Source organism: Callithrix jacchus, chromosome 10 (genome assembly GCF_049354715.1).
Source record: "Callithrix jacchus isolate 240 chromosome 10, calJac240_pri, whole genome shotgun sequence".
Lineage (NCBI taxonomy): Eukaryota > Metazoa > Chordata > Mammalia > Primates > Cebidae > Callithrix > Callithrix jacchus.
The window spans coordinates 100,847,459-100,864,287 of NC_133511.1; the positions used below are offsets into that span (position 1 = coordinate 100,847,459).

The following is a 16,829-nucleotide window of genomic DNA, read 5'->3' on the forward strand; positions in this document are numbered from 1 at the left end:
ACATGGCTAAAATAGCACATTTTCTTCGCCTTCTCTATCCTTCCACTCCTCTGATTATCTGCACTCTGCTTTAATTACTCCATAGCTCTCTCTCCCCTCATTGTACATTTGTATCTTCCTACAGGTAAAATGCTTTTGTGTGTCCATAAACCCTAAGGCCATGTTGACCACCCTGAATTTTTGGTAAATGGTGACTGATCAAGTAGATGTCAATGTCCTGAGGTTTGTTACTGCACGACATTATAACGTTCAACTTCATCTTTCTCACTGCAAGTAAAAGATCTAAAAATTCTAACTCCATACAGCTTTCTTTTTTATATAGCTTCTTTTTCACATAGAAAAAAATCATATTTTCAAAGGCTGAGAGAATGAAGGGAAGCCATCCAGTTAGAACGAATGACACACCCAATATGGAAATAAACACAGGCCATATGCACAGGACAAAAATCAAGCTTGCCTGAAAGAAGCAAAGATTATGAATCCTGCATAAATTATTTTTTAGATCACATGCTCCTATCTGTGCCAACTTTTCCTAGTGGAATGTGTATTATTAATAATATGCTGTAGTTGCTAAATCCATGTGGTATATAGCCCGCTACTCAAGTTTTGGTATTTGCAATACCAACAAGGGGACACTTTATGTTTTATATATATATATATATATATATAAAACCACACTTTTTTAATTGTGAAAAGTGGTGGAGGGAAAGTGAGAAGGAACAAATTGGTTAGAGGCTCAAACATGGTAGTCAACAGACCTGGGTTTGGAATCTCCCTCTGCTAGTCGCCTTGGCAAAGTTACATTAATCTCTCAGCCTCAGTTTAGCATCCAGTAAAATGAATACATTTTCTCCAGTTTAGGCCTGTTGAAAATACTAGACAAGATAATGCATAGAAACAGCTTAGCACAGCACCCAGAATGTACTAAACATTCAGAAACTAACAGCTTAAAAAGGAAAAAAGAAAAACGGTAGAGAATGTTCATATTTCTCAAGGATATTGTTTTTTATGCATGTCAGATCAATTTCTTGCTTAAAATGGTCGCTTTGCTTCCCATTGCTTTTGGAATTACCCTCAAATGCTCTGCCACAGCCCACGAGGCCTTTGAGGCCTATGCCCACTACACTCCATCCACCTTTTTCTGACCACTGTTTCTTACCTTCTCTCTGTTTCTCAAAACTACTAAGCTCTGGCCCACCTTGGGACTCCACATTCGCTTCTCCCAAGGCCTCTGACACAGGCCTTCATGTAAATGACACCTATTCAGAGGTCCTCCTTGGCCTTTCCCTCTGAAATGCACACCCCTTCTATCCCATCCAACGTTATCTCTGTCTCGGTATCTTATGTGTTTCATTTCCTTGTCCTTACCACAATTTATAACCATTTTCTGTTCTCATTTCCCTGCCAACTGTCTGCCTCCCTTACATACCCATAAGCTAACAGGAGTCACATCAAACTTGTTCACCACTGCCAGGGCGGGGCTGGCTGGCACACAGAGGTGCTGAAAAAGCAGCTATTGAATGAATTCAGCCTGAAATCCAGAACTACTCTTCCTTCAGAAGTCAAATATTTCCATCCAGTGGGTTCAGCTTGGAGCCATGAGCCAGGAGAGCCAACTTTGTATCTAACTTGTTGATACCAGAGCTGGGTGCCTTTCCTCCCATGGTGAGGTGTCTAGACATGGGGGTCCAGGGGACCTGCCTTTGGTCCATATACCTGGAACCCAGACCCCACCCTGTACAGATCTATGTTTGTTCTGCTCTCTGAACAGCAAATATGCCCATGGGTGTGGCTCATGCCTCACCCCCTCCCTCTACACCCTTCGGCAAGCACTACATCCTTCTAGGTTTTCTAAGAATTTTGTAAATACTAATAACTCAAGGGTGCACTGACAGAATAAATAATTTACAACTTTTATAAGATTCTGTATATCAACACAGAAGGCCATGTAAGGTTTGTTCCACTCCCTGTTTTCCGCTAAGCAGCAGATTTATTCACCTCCAGCCTATCACATATCAAGGGCCTCCCTTTCACCCAACAATTAATTCCCTAAAATAGCTTCATTGCCATTTCTCTTGACTCCAATGAGCAAGCCCACCTCTGCCCTCTTTACTCCATTATTATTTACTTTATAGGTAAGATCCATCTCAGTCCAAGGGAATGACCCCAGGGAATCCTGGCAGAGGGATTTTACAGACGTGACTAATTTAAGAATTTTGAGATGGGAGGCGTATGCTGTATATATCCAGGTGGAACCAATGTAATCACAAGGACCCCTGTAAGAGGGAAGCGGGAGGGTCAGAGTCCAAAAGGAGATGTGCCAACAGAAACGGAGGTTGGAGTGATGTGCTTTGAAGATGGTCTATGGGACCACAACCCAAAGAGACAGGTAGCCTCCAGAAGTTAGAAACCGTCAAGAAACAGATTCTCCTGTGGAGCATCCAAAAGGAATGCAGCCCTGCCAACCCTTTTATTTTAGCCCTGTAAGACTCATTTTAGACTTCTGACCTTCACAGCTGGAAGGTGACGCACGTGTGCTGTTTTAAGACACTAAAATTGTGGTTATTTGTTACCATATCAGTAGGGGACTAACATACTGGGACTTCTAGAAGGAAAGGTTAGGCCACAGCAAGTCATTGAGCCACTCTGTTCCTCATTTTCCCCATTAAGCACAATGCCAAGAGCAAGGGTGAATCAATGAACTCATTCTTTCATTCTACAAGTATTTATTGAGAGTTGACTACGTCCCAGGCAAGAAACGGATAGCTGGAATACAATAGAGAAAAAATGGACACCATCACTGGCCTGATGGTGCTGACAGTTCAATAGAGAAGACATTGGTGAAACAACCCCACAAATACATAATCATAAACCATGATAGGGAAAACTTAGAATGCTATAAGAATGAATGAGTGGTTATGAAGGGGCATTCACACCCAATCTACAGGCCTCATAGGAGGTTTAAATAAAATTACAAAAAAATCCATCTACAGCTATGCATTACTTAGTGACAGGGATATGTTCTGTGAAATGTGTCATCAAGCAATTTCATCGCTGTGTGAACATCAGAGTGCATTTACACAGACGGAAGTGGCAGAGCGAACTATACACCTACACACAGACTACAAACCTGTATAGCATGTTACTGCACTGAATACCACAGGCAACTGTGGCACAATGGTAAGTGCTGGCGTATCTAAACATAGCTAAACAGAAAAAAATAAATACAGTATAAAAGATTTTTAAAATGGAACAGGCTACTTACCATGAACAGAGTTTGCAAGACTAGACATTGCTCTGAGTGAGTCAGCGAGTGAGTGGTGAGCAAAAGTGAAGGCCTAGGGCACTGTTCAGTACTGCAGACTTTGTAAACACCATACATTTAGCCTACACTCAATGTATAAAAAACATTTGCTTCAGTAATAAGTTAATCTTAGTTTTCTGTAACTTTTTAATTTTGTAAACTTTCTTTTTGAGACAGGCTTTCACTCAGTCATCCAGGCTGGAGTGCAGTGGCACAATCTTGGCTCACTGCAACCTGTTTCCCAGACTAAATGATCCTCCCACCTCAGCCTCCCAAGTACCTGGAACTACAGGTGTGAGCCACCAGGCTTGGCTACTTTTTGGTTTTTGTTTGTTTGTTTGTTTTGTTTTGTTTTTTTGTAGAGACAGGGTTTTGTCATGTGGTCCCAAAGTGCTGGGATTACTGGCATAAGCCGCTGCACCCAGACAATAAACTTTTAATGTTTACTTTTTGAGTCTTTTATGACAGCTCAAAACAAACACATGTACGGTTGTACAAAAATATCTTATTTCTTTATAGCTTTTCTTCTATATGCTTCTTCCCATTTTTTAATTTATTTAATTTTACTTTTAAAACTTATTTGTTGAAAACTGAGACACAAACATACATATAAGCCTAGGCCTGCACAGCGTCAGAATCACTACTCCCACATGAGTAAGAACATTCAACGTTTGTCTTTCTGTGCTTGCTTATTTCACCTAACATGATAACCTCCAGTTCTATCCATGTAGCTGGAAATAACAGGATTTCATTCTTTTGTATAAAAGAATACCATTCCCTTATATATAGGTACCATATTTTCTTTTTTTTTTAATCTTTAAATTTTTTTTATTGCATTTTAGGTTTTGGGGTACATGTGCAGAACATGCAAGATAGTTGCATAGGTACACACACGGCAGTGTGTTTTGCTGCCTTCCTCCCCTTCACCCACATTTGGTATTCCTCCCCATGCTATCCCTCCCCAGCTCCCCCCCCACTGTCCCTCCCCTATTCCCCCCAATAGATCCCAGTGTGTAGTGCTCCCTTCCCTGTGTCCATGTGTTCTCATTGTTCATCACCCTCCTATGAGTGAGAATATGTGGTATTTCATTTTCTGTTCTTGTGTCAGTTTGCTGAGAATGATGTTCTCCAGATTCATCCATGTCCCTACAAAGGACACGAACTCATCATTTTTGATTACTGCATAATATTCCATGGTGTATATGTGCCACATTTTCCCAGTCCAGTCTATCGTCCATGGGCATTTGGGTTGGTTCCAGGTCTTTGCTATTGTAAACAGTGCTGCAATGAACATTCGTGTGCATGTGTCCTTATAGTAGAACGATTTATAGTCCTTTGGATATATACCCAGTAATGGGATTGCTGGGTCAATTGAAATTTCTATTTCTAGGTCCTTGAGGAATCGCCGCACTGTCTTCCACGATGTTTGAACTAATTTACACTCCCACCAGCAGTGTAGAAGTGTTCCTATTCCTCCACATCCTCTCCAGCATCTGTTGTCTCCAGATTTTTTAATGATTGCCATTCTAACTGGCATGAGATGGTATCTCAATGTGGTTTTGATTTGCATCTCTCTAATAACCAGTGATGATGAGCATTTTTTCATATGTTTGTTGGCCTCATGTATGTCTTCTTTTGTAAAGTGTCTGTTCATATCCTTTGCCCATTTTTGAATGGGCTTGTTTGTTTTTTTCTTGTAAATCTGTTTGAGTTCTTTGTAAATTCTGGATATCAGCCCTTTGTCAGATGGGTAAACTGCAAAAATTTTTTCCCATTCTGTTGGTTGCCGATTCACTCTAGGGAATGTTTCTTTTGCCGGGCAGAAGCTGTGGAGTTTGATTAGGTCCCATTTGTCTATTTTGGCTTTTGTTGCCAATGCTTTTGGTGTTTTGTTCATGAAGTCCTTGCCTACTCCTATGTCCTGAATGGTTTTGCCTAGATTTTCTTCTAGGGTTTTTATAGTGCCGGGTCTTATGTTTAAGTCTTTAATCCATCTGGAGTTAATTTTGGTGTAAGGTGTCAGGAAGGGGTCCAGTTTCTGCTTTCTGCACATGGCTAGCCAGTCTTCCCAACACCATTTATTAAATAGGGAGTCCTTTTCCCATTGCTTGTTTTTGTCAGGTTTATCAAAGATTGTATGGTTGTAGATATGTTGTGTTGACTCCGATGCCTCTGTTCTGTTCCATTGGTCGATATCTCTGTTTTGATACTAGTACCATGCTGTTTTGATTACTGTAGCCTTGTAGTGTAATTTGAAGTCCGGTAGTGTGATGCCTCCTGCTGTGTTTTGTTTTGCTTAGAAAACAAAACACAGCAGGCTATGTGGGCTCTCTTTTGGTTCCATATGAAGTTCAAGGTGTTTTTTTCCAGTTCTGTGAAGAAAGTCAATGGTAGCTTGATGGGGATAGCGTTGAGTCTGTAAATTACATTAGGCAGTATCGCCATTTTCACAATATTGATTCTTCCTAACCATGAACATGGAATGTTTCTCCAGCTGTTTGTGTCCTCTCTTATTTTGTTGAGCAGTGGTTTGTAGTTTTCCTTGAAGAGGTCCCTTACGTTCCTTGTAAGTTGTATTCCTAGATGTTTTATTCTCTTTGTAGCAATTGTGAATGGCAGGTCGTTCTTGATTTGGCTCTCTTTAAGTCTGTTATTGGTGTATAGGAATGCTTGTGATTTTTGCACATTGATTCTATATCCTGAGACTTTGCCGAAGTTGCTTATTAGTTTCAAGAGTTTTTGGGCTGAGACGATGGGGTCTTCTAGATATACTATCATGTCATCTGCAAATAGAGAAAATTTGGCTTCTGCCTTTCCTATTTGAATACCCTTTATTTCTTTTTCTAGCCTGATTGCTCTGGCTAGAACTTCCAGTACTATATTGAATAGGAGTGGTGAGAGAGGGCATCCTTGTCTAGTGCCAGATTTCAAAGGGAATGCTTCCAGTTTTTGCCCATTCAGTATGATATTGGCTGTTGGTTTGTCATAAATAGCTTTTATAATTTTGAGATACTTTCCATCAATACCGAGTTTATTGAGGGTTTTTAGCATAAAGGGCTGGTGAATTTTGTCAAAGGCCTTCTCTGCATCAGTTGAGATAATCATGTGGTTTTTGGTTTTGGTTCTGTTTATGTGGTGAATTACATTTATAGACTTGCGTATGTTGAACCAGCCTTGCATCCCCAGGATGAATCCTACTTGATCGTGGTGGATAAGCTTTTTGTTGTGCTGTTGCAATCGGCTTGCCAGTATTTTATTGAAGATTTTTGTGTCTATGTTCATCATGGATATTGGCCTGAAGTTTTCTTTTCTTGTTGGATCTCTGCCAGGTTTTGGTATCAGGATGATGTTGGTCTCATAAAATGATTTGGGAAGGATTCCCTCTTTTTGGATTATTTGGAATAGTTTCAGAAGGAATGGTACCAGCTCCTCTTTGTGTGTCTGGTAGAATTCGGCTGTGAACCCGTCTGGACCTGGGCTTTTTTTGAGTGGTAGGCTCTTAATTGCTGCCTCAACTTCAGACCTTGTTATTGGTCTGTTCATAGTTTCGGCTTCCTCCTGGTTTAGGCTTAAGAGGACACAAGTGTCCAGGAATTTATCCATTTCTTCCAGATTTACTAGTTTATGTGCATAGAGTTGTTTGTAATAATCTCTGATGATGGTTTGAATTTCTGTGGAATCTGTGGTGATTTCCCCTTTATCATTTTTTATTGCATCTATTTGGTTATTCTCTCTTTTCTTTTTTATTAATCTGGCTAGTGGTCTGTCTATTTTGTTGATCTTTTCAAAAAACCAGCTCTTGGATTTATTGATTTTTTGAAGGGTTTTTCGTGGCTCTATCTCCTTCAGTTCTGCTCTGATCTTAGTTATTTCTTGTCTTCTCCTAGGTTTTGAGTTGTTTTGATCTTGCTCCTCTAACGCTTTCAATTTTGATGATAAGGTGTCAATTTTAGATCTCTCCTTGCTTCTCATGTGGGCACGTATTGCTATATATTTTCCTCTAGAGACTGCTTTAAATGTGTCCCAGAGATTCTGGTATGTTATGTCTTCATTCTCGTTGATTTCAAAGAACATCTTTACTTCTGCCTTCATTTCATTGTTTATCCAGTCAACATTCAAGAGCCAGTTCTTCAGTTTCCATGAAGCTGTGTGGTTCTGAGTTAGTTTCTGAATTCTGAGTTCTAACTTGATTGCACTATGGTCTGAGAAACTGTTTGTTATGATTGCCATTCTTTTGCATTTGCTGAGGAGTGCTTTACTTCCAATTATGTGGTCAATTTTAGAGTAGGTGTGATGTGGTGCTGAGAGGAATGTATATTCTGTGTATTTGGGATGGAGAATTCTGTAAATGTCTATCAGGTTTGCTTGTTCCAGGTCTGAGTTCAAGCCCTGGATATCCTTGTTAATTTTCTGTCTGGTTGATCTGTCTAATATTGACAGTGGAGTGTTAAAGTCTCCCACTATTATTGTGTGGGAGTCTAAGTCTCTTTGTAAATCATTAAGAACTTGCCTTATATATCTGGGTGCTCCTGTATTCAGTCCATATATATTTAGGATCGTTAGCTCTTCTTGTTATATCGATCCTTTTACCATTATGTAATGTCCTTCTTTGTCTCTTTTGATCTTTGTTGCTTTAAAGTCTATTTTATCAGAGACGAGAATTGCAACTCCTGCTTTTTGTTGTTGTTGTTCTCCATTTGCTTGGTAAATCTTCCTCCATCCCTTTATTTTGAGCCTTTGTGTATCCTTGCATGTGAGATGGGTTTCCTGGATACAGCACACCAATGGGTCTTGGATTCATTCTCTTCATCACATTCTGGTACACCTATCAAACGTAGATTAGGTCTCTTCACATAGTCCCACATTTCTTGGAGACTTTGTTCATTCCTTTTTGCGCTTTTTTTCTCTAATTTTGGCTTCTCATTTTATTTCATTGAGTTGATCTTCGACTTCTGATATCCTTTCTTCTGCTTGGTCAATTTGGCTGTTGAAACTTGTGCATGCTTCGCGAAGTTCTCGTGTTGTGTTTTTCAGCTCCTTCAATTCACTCCTATTCCTCTCTAAGTTGTCCATTCTTGTTATCATTTCCTCAAATCTTTTTTCAAGGTTCTTAGTTTCTTTGCATTGATTTAGATTCTTTTAGCTCATGGAAGTTTCTCATTACCCACCTTCTGAAGTCTGATTCTGTCATTTCATCACATTCATTCTCTGTCCAGCTTTGTTCCCTTGCTGGCGAGGAGTTTTGGTCCTTTGTAGGAGGTGAGGTGTTCTGGTTTCGCGTGTTTTCCTCCTTTTTGTGCTGGTTTCTTCCCATCTTTGTGGATTTATCCACCTGTCGTCTGAGTGGTTGCTGATTTTCCGATTGGGTCTCTGAGTGGATGTCCAGGTTGTTGATGATGGAGTATTTCTGTTTCTTAGTTTTTCTTCTAACTGTCTGGCCCCACTGCTATAGGACTGCTGAGGTCCACTCCAGGCCCTGCTTGCCTGGGGAACTCCTGTAGCAGCTGCAGAACCATGAGTGTTGCTACCAGATTCTTCTTCTGCTATCTTTGTCCCTGGATGATGCCCGCCAAATGTCAGTCTGATCAGTCCTTTGTGAGGTGACTCTTTGGATACACAGGGGTCAGGGAGCTGCTTGAGGAGACAGACTGTACTTTATAGGCGCTCAAGTGCTGAGCTGTGAGCTCCATTGTTCATTCCGGGCTGCTAGGCAGGTACGTTTAAGTCTGCTGCAGCAGAACTCATAAAGCCCCTTTTTTTCCTCATTGCTCTGTCCCGGGGAGTTAGGGCTCAATTTATGAGTATCCGTTGCACTGTCCTGCCCAGCAATGGGGCAGTCTAATCACTGCTTGCCTGCAGTGGCTATGCTGAGCTGCTGTGGGCTCCGCCCTGCTGTTGTGGGCTCCACCCTGTTGCTGTGGGCTCTGCCCTGCTGCCATGTGTAATTCCCTGTAGTCCTGTTTATATGGGTGTGCCCAGCTCTGTAGTGGTGGACTTTCTCTGTTATTGTGGGTTGCCCTGGCAATGGCAGGCTGCATCATTAATGGCAGTGTAGCTCCATAGGGGTCGAGTGCTTCGGTAATGGTGGACACCCCTCCCCCTCCGAGCTGCACCATCCTGGGTTCCGCTGTGCTTGCCATGAAACTCTCAACCCCGAGCATTTCCAACTGCTGTTTTGTTTGTTTTTGTGGGGGTGGGACCCGCCGAGCCTGATCACCTGGCTCCCTGCCTCAGAGCCCCTTTTTTTTTTTTTTTTAGTTGAGCAGTTGACTCTCTCCCAGGTGTTCCAGTCGCCTGCTGCAAGGGCACTGGGATCTGTGTGATTTCCCATGCAGCAACCCACTGCGCCGGCTCAAACCTCATTGCTGCCAGGGAATCTCCTGGGCTGGCTTTCTGTTTAAGTCTCATTTAATCAGATGAATGTGCTAATCTGCCTTCCAAAATCTCCAATTGCCGGTTTAACAGGGCAACCAAACCAGCGTATTTTGTATGGAGTGTCACTGCACTGCAGCCTCAGCTCAAACAGCCACGCCAGCCCAAACAGCTGCACCAGCCCAAACTGCCGCACAGCCCGTGGGGCTCTTACACCTGGGAATCTCCTACTCTGTGGACAATAAAAACCCGTATGGAAATGCAGCGTCCACTCACCCTCTGCGGATTGACTGAGAGCTGCAATCCTGAGTTGGTCCTACAGCCATCTTCCTCTGAACCACCACATTTTCTTTCACCAGTCATCCACCAATGGGTACTTAGGTTGATTCCATATCTTTGCTATAATGAACAGTGCTGCAATAAACATAAGAGTGGAGATGGCTTTTTGATATATTGATTTCCTTTCTTTTGGATATATTTCCAGTGGTGGAATTGCTGGATCACATGGTAGTTCTATTTGTAGTTTGCTGAGAAACCTCCATACAGTTTTTCATAATGGCTACACTAATATACATTCCCACCAACACTGTATCAGGGTCTCTCTTTACATCTTCACCAGCATGCTACTGTCTGTCTTTTTGATAAAAGCCATTTTAACTGGCTTGAAATGATATCTCATTGTGGTTTTTATTTGCATTTCTCTGCATTTTTTTAATCTACCTGTTGGCCATTTGTATATATACCTTTGAGAAATGTCTATTCAGATCTTTTGCCCATTTTTAAAAATTTAAATAATGTATTTTGTTTTTTTAAGTTCTGGGGTTCATGAGCAAAATGTGCAGGTTTGTTACATAGGTAAACATGTGCCATGAAGGGTTGACTGCACATAGCAACCCATCACCCAGGTATTAAGCCTGGCATGCATTAGCTCTTTTTCCCAATGCTCTCCCCAACCCACCTTCCTCTGACAGGCCCCAGTGTGGGTTATTCCCCTCCTGGTGTCCATGTGTTCTTATTTTTCAGCTCCCACTTATAAGTGAGAACATGCCGTGTTTCGTTTTCTGTTCCTGTGTTAGTTTGCTGAGGATGACGGCTTCCAACTTCACCCATGTCCCCACAAAGGACATGATCTCATTCCTTGTTATGGCTACATAGTATTCCATGGTGTATATGTACCACCTTTCTTTGTCTAGTCTACCATTGATGGTTTTGCCCATTTTTAAATCAGATTATTTGTTTTCTTGCTATTGAGTTGTTTGTGCACTTTATATCTTCTGATTATTAATTCCTTGTCAGATGGATAGCTTGCAAATATTTTTTTTTTCTGTTCTGTGGTTGTCTCTTCACTTTGTTGATTATTTCCTTTGCTGTGCAGAAGCCTTTTACCTTGATATATTAATAATTCTGTTTGTCCATGTTTGCTTTCATTGCTGTGCATTTCAAATTTTTGCCTAGGTAAAAAATCTTTGCCTAGATCAATGTCCTGAAGCATTTCCCCAATGTTTTCTTTTAGTAGCTTCATAGTTTCATGTCAGATTTAGTCTTTAATTCATTTTGATTTGATTTTTGCATATGATAAGAAATAAGGGTCAAGTTTCATTCTTTTGCATATAAATATCCTGGTTTCCTGGCACTATTTATTGAAAAGACTATTCTTTCTCCCATTGTATGTTCTTGGTACTTTTGTCAAAAATGAGGTGGCTATAAAAAATGTGGATTTGTATCTAGGTTCTCCATTCTGTTTCATTGGTTTATGTGCCCGTTATTATGTAAGTACCATATTGGTTTTGTTACTACAGCTTTGTTGTATACTTTGAAGTCCGGTAGTGTGACGTCTCCAGCTTTTTTTTTTCCCTCTTGCTCAGGATTGCTTTGACTATTCAGAATCATTTGTGCTTTTATATCAACTCTAAGATTGTTTTTTTCTATTTCTGTGAAGAATGTAATTGGTATTTTGATTAAGGGTTGCACTGAATCTATAAATTGCTTTGAGTATTACTGTCATTTTAATGACATTAATTCTCCCAATCCACAAGCATGCAATATCTTTCAATTTTTCATGAGCTCTTTAGTATCTTTCATCAGTGTTTTATAGTTTTCCTTTTACAAATCTTTCACTTATCTGGTTAAATTGACTCCTAGGTAGTTTATATTTTTTGGACCTATTGTAAGTGTATTTGCTTTCTTGATTTATTTTTCAGATTATGTTGGTTTTATTTTTGCACATGACTACATTTGCAAAAATAAAACCAGTTCCCAGCAATATGGAGGTGATGGTTTGGACGATTTTGTAACTTTGCTCCTTCCCCTCTGGTTTGATAAATCCACTATCTCTCTTTCTCCTCCAGCTTGAGCAGAGACAGAAAAGTACCCAAAAAATTAATGTATAAGAAATAGATACATCAGATGTCTTTTGAGAAATATTTCAAGTTAACCAGCTAAAGAGATTTTCAAATGCAATAAACAGACAAGAGCAACAGCTTGCATTTCTTTCTCCATTTACCAGAATTACATTTGTGGAAAGTGCACATTGGCCATTTGCCTTCAGCTGCACAAATTTCAGGGAATTTCAATGTGGTGCTAAGGGCCAGTTCCAGAAACTAGGATATAGAGCAATATCAACAGCAGTAGAAACTATTCAATGTTTCCTTACCTATACGCTTTTTAGCTAAAATGTTTTAAATTCTTTTTGAGACAGAGACTTACTCTGTTGCCCCAGCTGTAGCACAGTGGTGCGATCTCAGCTCACTACAACCTCCACTTCCCAGGTTCAAGTAATTCTCCTGCCTCAGCTTCCCAAGTAGTTGGGATTACAGGCACCTGCCACTATGCCCAGCTAATTTTCTGTATTTTTTAATAAAGGCAGGTTTCACCATGTTGGCCAGGCTAGTCTCAAACTCTTGACCTCGTGATTCACCCAGCTCGGCCTCCCAAAGTGCTGGGATTACAGCGTGAGCCACTGTGCCCAGCCGTTTTTAAATTCTTAATGCAATTTAATCTTCAGCATGATCTAGTCAAGTTGCTAATGCATATTCTTTTAAATTAAAATTATTTAATCCAACTCCTTCACTTTACCAGTGAAGAAAAGGGCGAAGTAGGGAAGAGTTGGTCATATTTATTGAAGCAAAGAAAATGCCAAAGAATCTTTTTTAGAGAATTAATTCTGGGAGAAAAGAGAGGTCCACAGAATTCCAGAGGTAGGGAGATGGGCAGTGACAAGCCTGCTACTTAGCGGGAAAGAGCCAGGCCAACTTCTAGTTTTCCCATCTACTAGAATTGAGCAAACTTTACTTGGCTTTTCACATTTAAAGGCAAAGCCTTATGAAAGCTGCAAATGAATTTTACCTTGTCAGTGCTTCCCAATAAATAAACACAAAGAACTCATAGAGCCCCACATGGGATAAACTAAGACACTTAGAAAGCAAGCATATGCCCATGATCACAGCAAAATCAAGCTTAGGGGGTTCTGGGTGCTACATGCATTCATCACTACCTCTTCCACTGAATAAATTCTTTTCTTTATAAAACACTTTAAGACTTCATTTTTAGAGCAATTTTAGGTTCACAGCAAAATTGAGAGGAAGGTATAGAAATTCCCCACATGCCCTCTCTCCCACAATTGCACAGCCTCCCCTGTTATCAACATCCCCACTAGAGTTGTGCATTTGTTACAACTGATGAATTTATATGGACTCATCATCACTGGAGCCCAGAGTTTACACTAAGGTTCACTCTTGGTCTTGTACATTCTATGGATTTGGACAAATGTATAATGACATGTACCCACCATTAGAGTATCCTACAAAGTAGTTTCACTGCCCTGGGCATGGTGGTGGGCACCTGTGATCCCAGATACTCAGGAGGCTGAGGCAGGAGAACCGCTTGAACCTGGGAGGTGAAGGTTGCAGTAAGCCAAGAAGATTGTGCCATTGCACTCCAGCCAGGTAACAGTGCGAGACTCCATCGCCACCCCCCAAAAAAAGTAAAGAATTCTCTGTGCTCTGCTTATTCATCCCTGCACACACACCCCCCATGGAAAACAGTACACATTTTATTGCAGAAAAAAATTAAAAGAGTTTCTCATGAAAATCTTGGGAAAATAAAGGAAAGTCTAAATGAGGGAATTAAAGGTATTCAGAAATAATGTCAGTATTTTGATGTCTGTCCTTCAAGCCGTGTTTTCACTGGGCATATACAACCACATGTAGGTATTCATGAATGTGTAAACATAAAGTCTTATCACCTCTCAAAATTGGTAACATGTTTTATTTTAGAAACTGCTTTTTTTCCTTGTACCATGAACATTTTCTCTTGGCATTGAATAGTCTTTACAAGAAATTTTAAATTACTGCATAATGATCCTATGTGTGTAAGTGCTCCCCGACCCCCTCTTTAAAATCAGGGTTAAAAAAATTAAGAGAGCTGCAAAGTATTTTGGTATTATAAGTCCAAACACTTCTCTCAACTTCCATGGCTACAGACATGGAATCTCCTACCTAGAGTGGGAAGTCTAGCTATATTATCTCCAGCCCTGTTTCTTCCAGATTTCACTTTAGCAAACCTAAGACATGTAACCTCTTGGTCCTGTTTCATCAAGCATAGCAAAGCAATGAAAAAAAAAATGCTGACCAATTGGCACAGGTTCAGCTTTCATATAGTTGGTGAACAAATGAATGAATGAGTGAGTGAAAGAAAGCTGTCATCATCATCATCATCATCATCATCATCATCATCTTGTACAGCCCTTCACAGGGCTGACAATGTGCCTTACAGATTTCCAATACTGGTCTGTTTCTACTTCTGACAAACAGAGAAATATGTAATCCCTCACACAGCAGGGGCTTACCTATGCAGGACAGGAGCAGCAAATGTGACTCTTAGCCCTAGTCTCCAAGTGCAATGCCTTCAACATTATATTTTAAGAAAATACATTGCCATGAGGGCTGTTAAAGTCAACCTGAAAAGACTCTGAGGATTCTGTACAAACACAAGGGTCAGACTGTTCCATACCAGATAGAAACATCAGATGTCAGACTAAAGGCCCTGGCCAAGACCACCCCAGGCAGTGGCAAAGAAAGACACTTTTGTCATGTGTCTGCTCCTCTTCCTTGATGTTAAAACCTACCTTTGAGTCCACCAAAAACCCCACAGCTCTCCCATCTAACCACATTTAATTAAAATTTCTACTGAGGTTTTATTTTTACAGTCTGCATTCTATAAACCTTCTGAGACCAGAGGGAGAAAAAAGGACATGGGAATCAGAGAGAGATACGACTAGGCAGCTTGGGCCTCTCACCCATCCCCACTCACTGCCCCCTCATCTAGTGCTGTCTGAATCCCTGGTATTGATGTCTAAGCAGCATACAACATTCCTAACCGCTGGAGGATCTGACCGCTGCCTCCATAGGGCTGATGACACTGACAAGGCCGGGCAGGAATGATGAGACTGTGAGTCAGAGGGGACAGATTGCTTGCTGGGGCCCTTGGTTAGTATATCCCTCCCCCTGAGCTTTTGAGAGTCAACCTGTCACCAAGTGACCCTCGGTCCAGCCTGGCTGGATCTCAACGTAGGTGACCTCAGTCTTCCCCTTCCTTCTCACAGCTCCTCCTGTTAACAATATATTGACAGCTGGAGAGTCAAGGCCTTCATCACCCCCCTTTGAGTACCAGGAGTGATACAACTTTCAATGGATTTGCTAGAATTCTGGTTTTTGATCATGTACCCTGGGGAGGGGTAGAGGAGAAAAAATGAATGTGTTGCTTTCTTTCCTTTCTCATCCTTTATTCAGCACACCATCTCACACTGTGGCTTTTTGTTCACCTTCCTCTACTCCCAGCACCCACTAAGGATATATATGAGCCCTTAACACATACCAGCTCATTGTATTCTCATAACCACCCTTTGAAGTAAGTTATTTTCTTGTGTAGCAGATAAGGAAACAGAGGGTAAATAAACTGACCCAGGTCACACAGCTTTCAGGTGAAAAGAAAGATCAGAACTCAGCTTTTTGGGGCCAAAGCCTTGCTCTTTCCGACACAATACATTGGTTTTTGAGAGTTCACACCTCTGACTTCACAGTTGAAGAACAACGCAGCATTGGTGAAGTAGAAACCCCTAGGAACGAGGCTGCCCAAATTCGAATCCCAGCTCCGCCAGTTTCTGAGTGGCCTTGGGTAAGTCACTAAAGTTCTATGTGTCTTAGTTTTCTCATCTGTGTAATGGGGGTAATAATAGTACTTCTTCATGGTTGTAAAGAGTATACAAAACCAAATAACAGGAAAATGGTTGGGCCAGGCATGGTGGTTCATGCCTGTAACTACAGCATTTGGGAGGCTGACGCTGGAGGATCTCTTGATCCCAGGAGTTTCACACCAACCTGGACAGCATAGCAAGACCCCGTCTCTAAAAAATACAAAAATTAGCTGGGCATAGGGCCATGAACCTGTAGCTACTCAGAAGGAGGTTGAAGCTGCAGCCTGGGTGACAGAGTGAGACCCTGTCTAAAACAAAAAAATTAAGAAGGAAAGTGGCTAGCAGTGTTCAGTAAGCATTTGGTGTTACTATCATGTTGAAGATCAACAATCATGCTCTGAGACGTATCAGTAATCTATTCAGAAAAGAGGTCTACTTCCAATAGAGACACCAAAGGAAAGTTTAGGGGAGGTGTTGTTATACTCTAAAATTACTGAAAATGGTTGATGAACAACGTGTTTCAGATCATAATAGCAAACACCTTCATAGCACTTTCTATACACCAGACATGGTTCTAGATTGTTCATCCATAACAACTTATTTAATCCTTACAATAACCCTATAGCATAGGGAAAATTAGCCTCTCTATCTTTTTTTAATTTTATTTTTGTATTATACTTTAAGTTCTAAGGTATATGTGCAGATCGTGCAGGATTGTTACATAGGTATACACATGCCACAGTGGTTTGCTGCATCCACAAACCACTGATGTCATCTACATCAGGAATTTCTCCTAATGTTATCCCTCCCCAATCCCCTCACCCCCTGCTATCCCTCCCCTAGCCCCTCTACCCCTCAACAGGCCCCAGTGCGTGATGTTCCCCTCCCTATGTCCATGTGTTCTCATTGTTCAATACCCACTTATAAGTGAGTACATGCGAACAACTCTATCTTATAGAT

General features: G+C 41.0%; 1 protein-coding gene and 1 long non-coding RNA gene across 12 annotated transcripts in view; one reads left to right on the forward strand and one right to left on the reverse strand.

Annotated features, from left to right (window-relative positions):
* The window catches only part of LOC128928978 (uncharacterized), a 97,834-nt gene that overhangs the window by 74,107 nt on the left and 6,898 nt on the right, over positions 1 to 16,829 (forward strand). For 5 of the 9 annotated variants that reach the window (XR_013523377.1, XR_013523375.1, XR_013523376.1 and 2 more), the window contains one exon: positions 15,756 to 15,850. This is a non-coding gene — a long non-coding RNA (uncharacterized LOC128928978). Of the gene's footprint in view, positions 1 to 124; positions 629 to 15,755; positions 15,851 to 16,829 lie in introns of those variants that run through there. The other 4 variants (XR_008474751.2, XR_008474754.2, XR_008474752.2 and 1 more) reach the window with 4 other exon arrangements.
* The window catches only part of PAMR1 (peptidase domain containing associated with muscle regeneration 1), a 98,753-nt gene that overhangs the window by 69,621 nt on the left and 12,303 nt on the right, over positions 1 to 16,829 (reverse strand). The gene's annotated exons all lie outside the window — the stretch shown is intronic.